This window comes from Scyliorhinus torazame, chromosome 13, assembly GCF_047496885.1.
Source record: "Scyliorhinus torazame isolate Kashiwa2021f chromosome 13, sScyTor2.1, whole genome shotgun sequence".
Taxonomy (NCBI): domain Eukaryota; kingdom Metazoa; phylum Chordata; class Chondrichthyes; order Carcharhiniformes; family Scyliorhinidae; genus Scyliorhinus; species Scyliorhinus torazame.
The window spans coordinates 10,538,054-10,545,179 of NC_092719.1; the positions used below are offsets into that span (position 1 = coordinate 10,538,054).

The 7,126-nt window shown below is 50.7% G+C and overlaps 1 non-coding gene across 1 annotated transcript; it reads right to left on the minus strand.

Moving 5' to 3' along the window:
• Positions 1-1,075: 1,075 nt before the first annotated feature.
• trnag-gcc (transfer RNA glycine (anticodon GCC)) lies at positions 1,076-1,146 on the minus strand. Its single transcript has one exon. It is a non-coding gene; the product is annotated as a tRNA-Gly (tRNA).
• Between the last annotated feature and the right edge of the window lie 5,980 nt (positions 1,147-7,126).

Consider the following 7,126-nt stretch of genomic DNA (forward strand, 5'->3'; position numbering starts at 1 on the left):
AGACAACAATCAAACTCTCAAGAGCTGGACTTCAGCACAGTGGATATCCCACGAACAAAGGGTGAGTGTGTGGATCAGGAGAGGGAACCCGAGCACGGCCTCCCTAATGTTCCCGGCAGCGGTCTTGGGTCTAGGGGTTCCCGTGTGGCCGGGGGTGAGTGTGCAGAGCAAACTTTCAGCACAACTGGCTCGGTGGATGGTACTCTGAGAGAAGGCAGGACATGTAACGATGGAGGAGGCTTGGGAGATTCAAGGGTCCCAGAGTTGTAACCCTACCTGATTATTGGTCTGTCTCCTTCTCCAATTCCGAACAGAGACCAGAATGGATGGTGGTGTTGATGGCCTCGCATTGCTGGTGGCAGCCCAGGCGGCCAGGGGCCGCAGAAGGCAGCATTGTCAACGCAGGGTGGTGGCCGCACCCAATGTGCAGCGGTCAGCCGCACACCCCGAAGACCCATCCACCCATCAGGCCGAGGAGGAACCCAGAGGGCAACGCCAGCGACGGCCCAAGGTGGACATGCGTTGTTGGGCTTTCGACGAGACGAAGGGCAGTGCGTCCTGCAGAAGTCTCCATATTAACAAAGAGGCAGAGTGGCACCTGTGCCATGTCGTTGAAGACTTGGCACCCCCTGGAGGAGGGGGACACCCACTCCTCACATCCGTGAAGGTCACTACAGCCCTGAACTTCAATGCCACTAGTTCGTTCCATGGCTCGAGTGAGCACTTGTGAGGCATTTCACAAGCTAAGGCCCACAAGTGGGTCCATGAGTTCATGGATGTCATGTATGCAGACTATATCAACGTTGAGCTGGAGCAAGTCCACCAAGATGCGCGGGCTGCAGGATACTGCACTATCGCCGGGATGCCCCGGGTCCAGGGGGTAATTGATGGCACGCATGCCACCTTGCCCTTAATTAACAGGAACAAGGTTCTATTCCCTGAATGTTAAATTCATGTGCGACCACCACCTCCGGATTATGCATGTACGTGCACACTTCCGAGGGAGCATGCATGACAGTTACATCCTGGGACACTCGGAGGTCCCCAGCATCTTCAGTCAAACACCAGCCGACCTTGCATTGGCCGGGAATCGAGCCCGGGCCTCCCGCGTGGCAGGCGAGAATTCTACCACTGAACCACCAATGCTATTCTGGTCCCCAGCATCTTCGAGGACTACCCCAAGATGACCCATTGGCTCTTGAGGGACACCCACTGGTGCCCTGGCAGATGACGCCAGTACAGAGGCCGGAGACCGAGGTGGACTGGTCTAATGTGGCCCACGTTGCCACCCGTGCTCTCATTGAGCAGTGCTTCGGACTGCTGAAACTGTGGTTCCGATGCCTGGACAGCTCTGGTGGTGCACAGTAGTACACCCCCCAGAGGGTCTCCCACTTTGTGGTGGTCTGCTGTGCCTGCCACAACCTGGCACAACAGCGGGATGACATGCTGGAAGAGAAAGGGCATGCAGCCTCGTCTGAGGAGGATGAGAAAGAGGAAGCGGACCAGGGGGGGGAGGGTGGACGAGCCAGGGGAGGAGCCCTGGGAAGAGCTGGAGCCTGGAGGACAGGCGGTGCCAAGGTTCCGGCATGCCCAGAGAACCAGGGAGGCTTTCATCCTTGCCCGCTTCTCATAGAATGAGTAATTAGTCCTTTAGCTCATTCCCTTACCACCCCCCCAATCTCCCTCCTTTTCCCCAATCCCTCTCCTTTCCCTCCCTTCCCCGAACCCACTCCTCCCCCCCCATTAATCTCCTTCCCACCTACCGACCACTGTGTTCCACTTTCCGAGGATCTGTGTAACATCATTCCAGGGTGATGGGCATGTGACGGCACTGTCAGTGTGTCACAAAGCAGGAGAGTACTGATCACTCACTGAGAGCTGAGCTCTGGTGCTCCTCAGTTTATGCCAACGTCTGACTCCTATCTTCCGCTGTCTTCTGAACGGGGTCTGCATCAGTGGCGTTTAATCTTGGACCACTGTGCCTGGGGTGGGGGGTTGGGGGGTGGGGGGGAAGCAGAGGGCAACAGGCAGGCCCGCTGTGAAGATTAATGTGACAAAGGCTTCACACGTATCTTTTTGTAAAATAAATTTAGATTTGGAGTACCCAATTATGTTTTTTCCAATTAAGGGGCAATTTAGCGTGGCCAATCCACCTATCCTGCTCATCTTTGGGTTGTGGGGGCGAGACCCACACAGACACAGGGAGAATGTGCAAACTCCACACGGACAGTGACCCGGAGCCGGGATCGAACCCGGGTCTTCAGCGTCTTGAAGCAGCAGTGCTAACCACTGCGCCACCGTACCGCCCACGCTTCAGATGTATCATGTGTAACATGATTGAATAGTGAACAGTGGACATTTCCATTCCTCCTAACTACCGATTATGATCACCCCGCACCCCCCGTGCCCCCCGCGCCCCCCTCCCCCTGCCCCCCGCGGTGCCCACTCAGTGATCCTCAATCTTTTGTGGTCTGCTGCTACATCGATGCATATTGGAGGTGGAGGCAGCCTGCCGCTTTCTGAACCCTGTGACCTTTGATACCCTTGGCGAACTTCCTCTGGAGGGCTTGGAGCCGGACTTCCCCTGCTAACTTACCGGTGTTACTGGTGTCGCCGTGCCAACCTGTTCTTGAGATACACCGGTGTCAGGAGGGGGGAAATCGGATGAGCTGGATACCATCATCGTATCCCTGGTGGCAGGCACTAGGTTGGCCTCCAATGCTTACTCCTCCCTGACAGTGCCTGCAGGACCCTAGGGATCTCCATGGGACAGAAGGGCAGATTGAGTGACTTCCAGAGGCCTCTGGTTGATCCCACTCCACCGGTGCTTGTGCCTGCCCATTGTTCGCACCATGGTGTTGACACCCTTGGAGATGCTCCTATATGACTCAGCCACGCTCTGGAGTGCCTCAGCATTGTCCACCTGCCTGTGGGACATGTCCCTCAGCGACTGGGACATGCTGTTGAGGCCCTCAGTCACAGACTGAGCCATGTCTCGGGCACCACCATTCAGACACTGATCTCGTGCTCCAGGTTTTCCACTGCCGTCGCCACCCTAGCAGTGGCCTCAGTGCCACGCATTGTCGCCATCATTTCCTGCGCCTGTAGCCTTTGGGACGCCACCAATCGGCTAAGCACCCACCTGAGTGCCGCTGACATTCCCCTCGTGAATCTCACGGCCGTGTCCTAGTATTTACATCAGCTCCGGGACAACCTTGTCCCGGGGCTCGGCATCTGACTGGGACTCAGCTGAGTCCCAGGATCGATTACCTCATCCAAAAATTTGAGCAAGGAAGTTAAGCATTTGCCTTTAACAAAACCGTGCGGCTTTCCTCATTGAAGCATGTCCAGGCGACTATTAATTTTGTCCCAAAGTATCGTTTCTAAAAGATTCCCCACCAACGAGGTTAAACTGATTGGCCTGTGGTTACTGAGCTTATCTTTGCACCATTGCTTTCAACAAGGAGTGGAACATTTTCAAATCTTCAGTTCCCTGGTTCCACCCCTGAGTCGAAGGAAGATTGGAAAATGATGGCCTGTGCCTCTGCAATTTCCACTCTCACTTCCTTCAGAATCATTGGATGCATCTCATTTGGTCCTTGCCCTCATCAACTGTTATCCAAATAAACCTAGTTGGAAAAAAACACCATCATTATCATCTATTCTGTCCCCAAAGTTAACAATGCAGGAACTGCTTTGTTAGTGGGACCTGTACATCTTGGGGTTAAGCGAGAAAACCTTTACCTTTTATTAACTGAAATGCACTGCGCCGTTTATTCCACAGTTAGAAACCGGAGACTGGAAATGTTTAACTTATTTTGATTGCCTGTAGTATTCCTGACTCAGGTGTAGTCCATTGCAATTTGACCTTTTGACTGAGGTTGCAGGTATTAAACAGGTGCAGTGCACTTAACAGTTTTATGAAGAAAATAAAACAGTTCCATCCCCCTGAACATTCAGCCATGGTAAATCAAAGGATGCTGCAAGATTAGTGCTGCCAGTTTGAGGATGTCTATTTCACAGCCAGGGCAAGATTTGCACCAGGACTCATTGTACAATAATCACATCTGTGCTGAGGTCAGTGTTGAAATCCAGGATCAGATTCTCCGGTCCCCGGCCGCTGGTTTCCCGGCGTCGTGCCGTTCGCAGGTGGACGGTTTCTCTCTCCCCGCCGCTTGTCAATGGGATTTCCCGTTGAAGACACGGAGAATTTTGGCGCGATCTCAAAACTGTCGATTGAATGTCTGCCCTCCTTCCATTTGTCAGTGTGAAGCGCTGCCGGCTGTGATGAGCAATGGCAATTCTGAGTTCCAGAATATTTCCAGCATTATGTACTGAGGGGGTGGCACGGTAGCACAGTGGGTAGCACTGCCACCCAGGTTGAGAGGGTTGTTGAGAAGGCGTACGGTGTGTTAGCTTTTATTGGTAGAGGGATTGAGTTTCAGAGCCATGAGGTCATGTTGCAGCTGTACAAAACTCTGGTGCGGCCGCATTTGGAGTATTGCGTGCAGTTCTGGTCGCCGCATTATAGGAAGGATGTGGAAGCATTGGAAAGGGTGCAGAGGAGATTTACCAGGATGTTGCCTGGTATGGAGGGAAGATCTTATGAGGAAAGGCTGAGGGACTTGAGGCTGTTTTCGTTAGAGAGAAGAAGGTTAAGAGGTGACTTGATTGAGGCATACAAGATGATCAGAGGATTGGATAGGGTGGACAGTGAGAGCCTTTTTCCTCGGATGGTGATGTCTAGCACGAGGGGACATAGCTTTAAATTGAGGGGAGATAGATATAAGACAGATGACAGAGGTAAGTTCTTTACTCAGAGTAGTAAGGGCGTGGAATGCCCTGTCTGCAACAGTAGTGGACTCACCAACACTAAGGGCATTCAAATGGTCATTGGATAGACATATGGACGATAAGGGAATAGTGTAGATGGGCTTTAGAGTGGTTTCACAGGTTGGCACAACATCGAGGGCCAAAGGGCCTGTACTGCGCTGTAATGTTCTATGTTCTATGTTGCTTCACAGCGCCAGGGTCCCAGGTTCGATTCCCGGTTTGGGTGACTGTGCGGAGTCTGCACTTTCTCCCCGTGTCTGCGTGGGTTTCCTCCGGGTGTTCTGGTTTACTCCCACAGTCCAAAGATGTGCAGGTTAGGTGGATTGCCCAATGCCAAATTGCCCTTAGTGTCTAAAAAGGTGAGGTGGGGTTACTGATTTACACAGATAGGGTGGAGGTGTGGGCTTAAGAAGGTGTTCTTTCCAAGGGCCGGTGCAGGCTTGATGGGTCAGATGGCCTTCTTCTGCACTGTCAATTCTATGATTCTATGATCAATCAAATCCAGTTCAGGTACAAGGCTGGTTCGAAGCAAGGTTACAGAAGTTCCATTTCCTGGCCAGCTGAAGTATGTACTGCAGGTGTTATTGGTTGGAAAAGGTCTTTTTGCAGATATCTCCAAAAGCCAATAAAAGATAAACAATGCCTTTGACATGGTTTGCACCAGGCTAAGTATGATATTTATTACTGTGAAGGGAAAATATGTTCTAATTCAATTCAAATGTTTACTCACTGCTTAGCGGTCTGCACGTTAGTGATCTCTGGCAGGCGAAAATCAGTCACCCGAAAGCAGTTCAGTTCACTGTAGGTTTATAATTTTATCAAAAATTATGTTAGAAGGACAGCAGGGCGGCACAGTGGTTAGCACTGCTGCCTCACGGCACCAAAGTCCCAGGTTCAATCCCGGCCCCGGGTCACCGTCAGTGTGGCGTTTGCACATTCTCCCCGTGTCTGAGTGGGTCTCACCCCCACAACCCCCAAAAATGTACAGGGTAGGGGGCTTTGTCATGCTAAATTGCCCGTTAATTGGAAAAAAAAAAGAATTGGGTACTCTAAATTAAAAAAAAAAAAATTATATTCGAAACTGTGTTGAAGGCTTGGTCCTGTCAAGAAAGGAGATCAATTTTAACAAAAACCTTTACAATGAATCCAAAAACAAGATATTTTCGTTGACCTTAAGGGCCTTGACGTCACTCAAAGAAAATAGGGGTTATCACTCATTGTGCCAGATTGTTGTTGATACTTAACCAGCATATTCCTCCCCTGTGCCATAGTTCAAACTTCCCAAAGCCTGCATGGGAAGAACACAAATGAACTCTTATCAATGCGTGAGGCGCAATTTGTTACTTAACCTTTCGAAGTGTCAATTCACATGGACAAGAAACGTGCTGCTGTTTTTTCCACATTTCTTCCATCTCTGAATGTTTATATGTTTTCCCCCCCGAAAAACCTTTCGCACATTAAAAGTTGCTTTGATCATCATCGATGGCTGTGAATGGATTTGAGACAGAGGCTGGACTGTAGAAGAAAAGGTGCTGGTATTTAATGCAAACCGTTTTCCTGTGCCCATTCATCAGGGTGTCGGAGTGGATGTTCAGCTACAGCTTTTCTATAGATCAATGACTATTGACAGATGGAACTGACCTTCCACTGAACTGCTGTGGTATACCTAAATTACACCCTTCCTTAGTGAGGAAACTAGACCCGTACTGAAATAGCAAGTGAGCAGTCAAATCATTCATCTTCCATTTCTTGGCTTCAATCTCTTGTTGATCATACTGGCAGGGGGAGCATTGGCGTTTGCCTCTCTAGAAAGGCGAGGGGGAAGATCAACCAGTGATTCTACTCTAGATTTAGACCGTGTGGCTCTTGCGAAAAGGTGAATGAATGCAGATGCATGCGTTCAGTCAGGATAGGATTGTGTTGTCCACGGCAGTTAACTGGCCTGGAAACACACATTACCAAAGTTTACAGGTGATGACTGGCTGCTGGGATGAGGACTACATCAGCAAGAAGCACAACAATGGCAGCTTTGACACACCTCGTCGTCACCTCCAATCGAATTCCATCCCAGCTCATCCTCACCTTCCCTCACCACATTGCCAATCCTCACTCTTACTCATCTACATCTCCATCCAATTATGCGCCTCCTTGTCCTCATCTCATCACCCACTTCATACCCATCCCAAGGACATCTCCAATGCATCACCCCTCAACCTCATTGCCAGGTCATTTCCCAGGTGGTTGCCCCTCCTGCCTCACCTCAGTTACATCTTCATCATACCCCAGTGTGTTC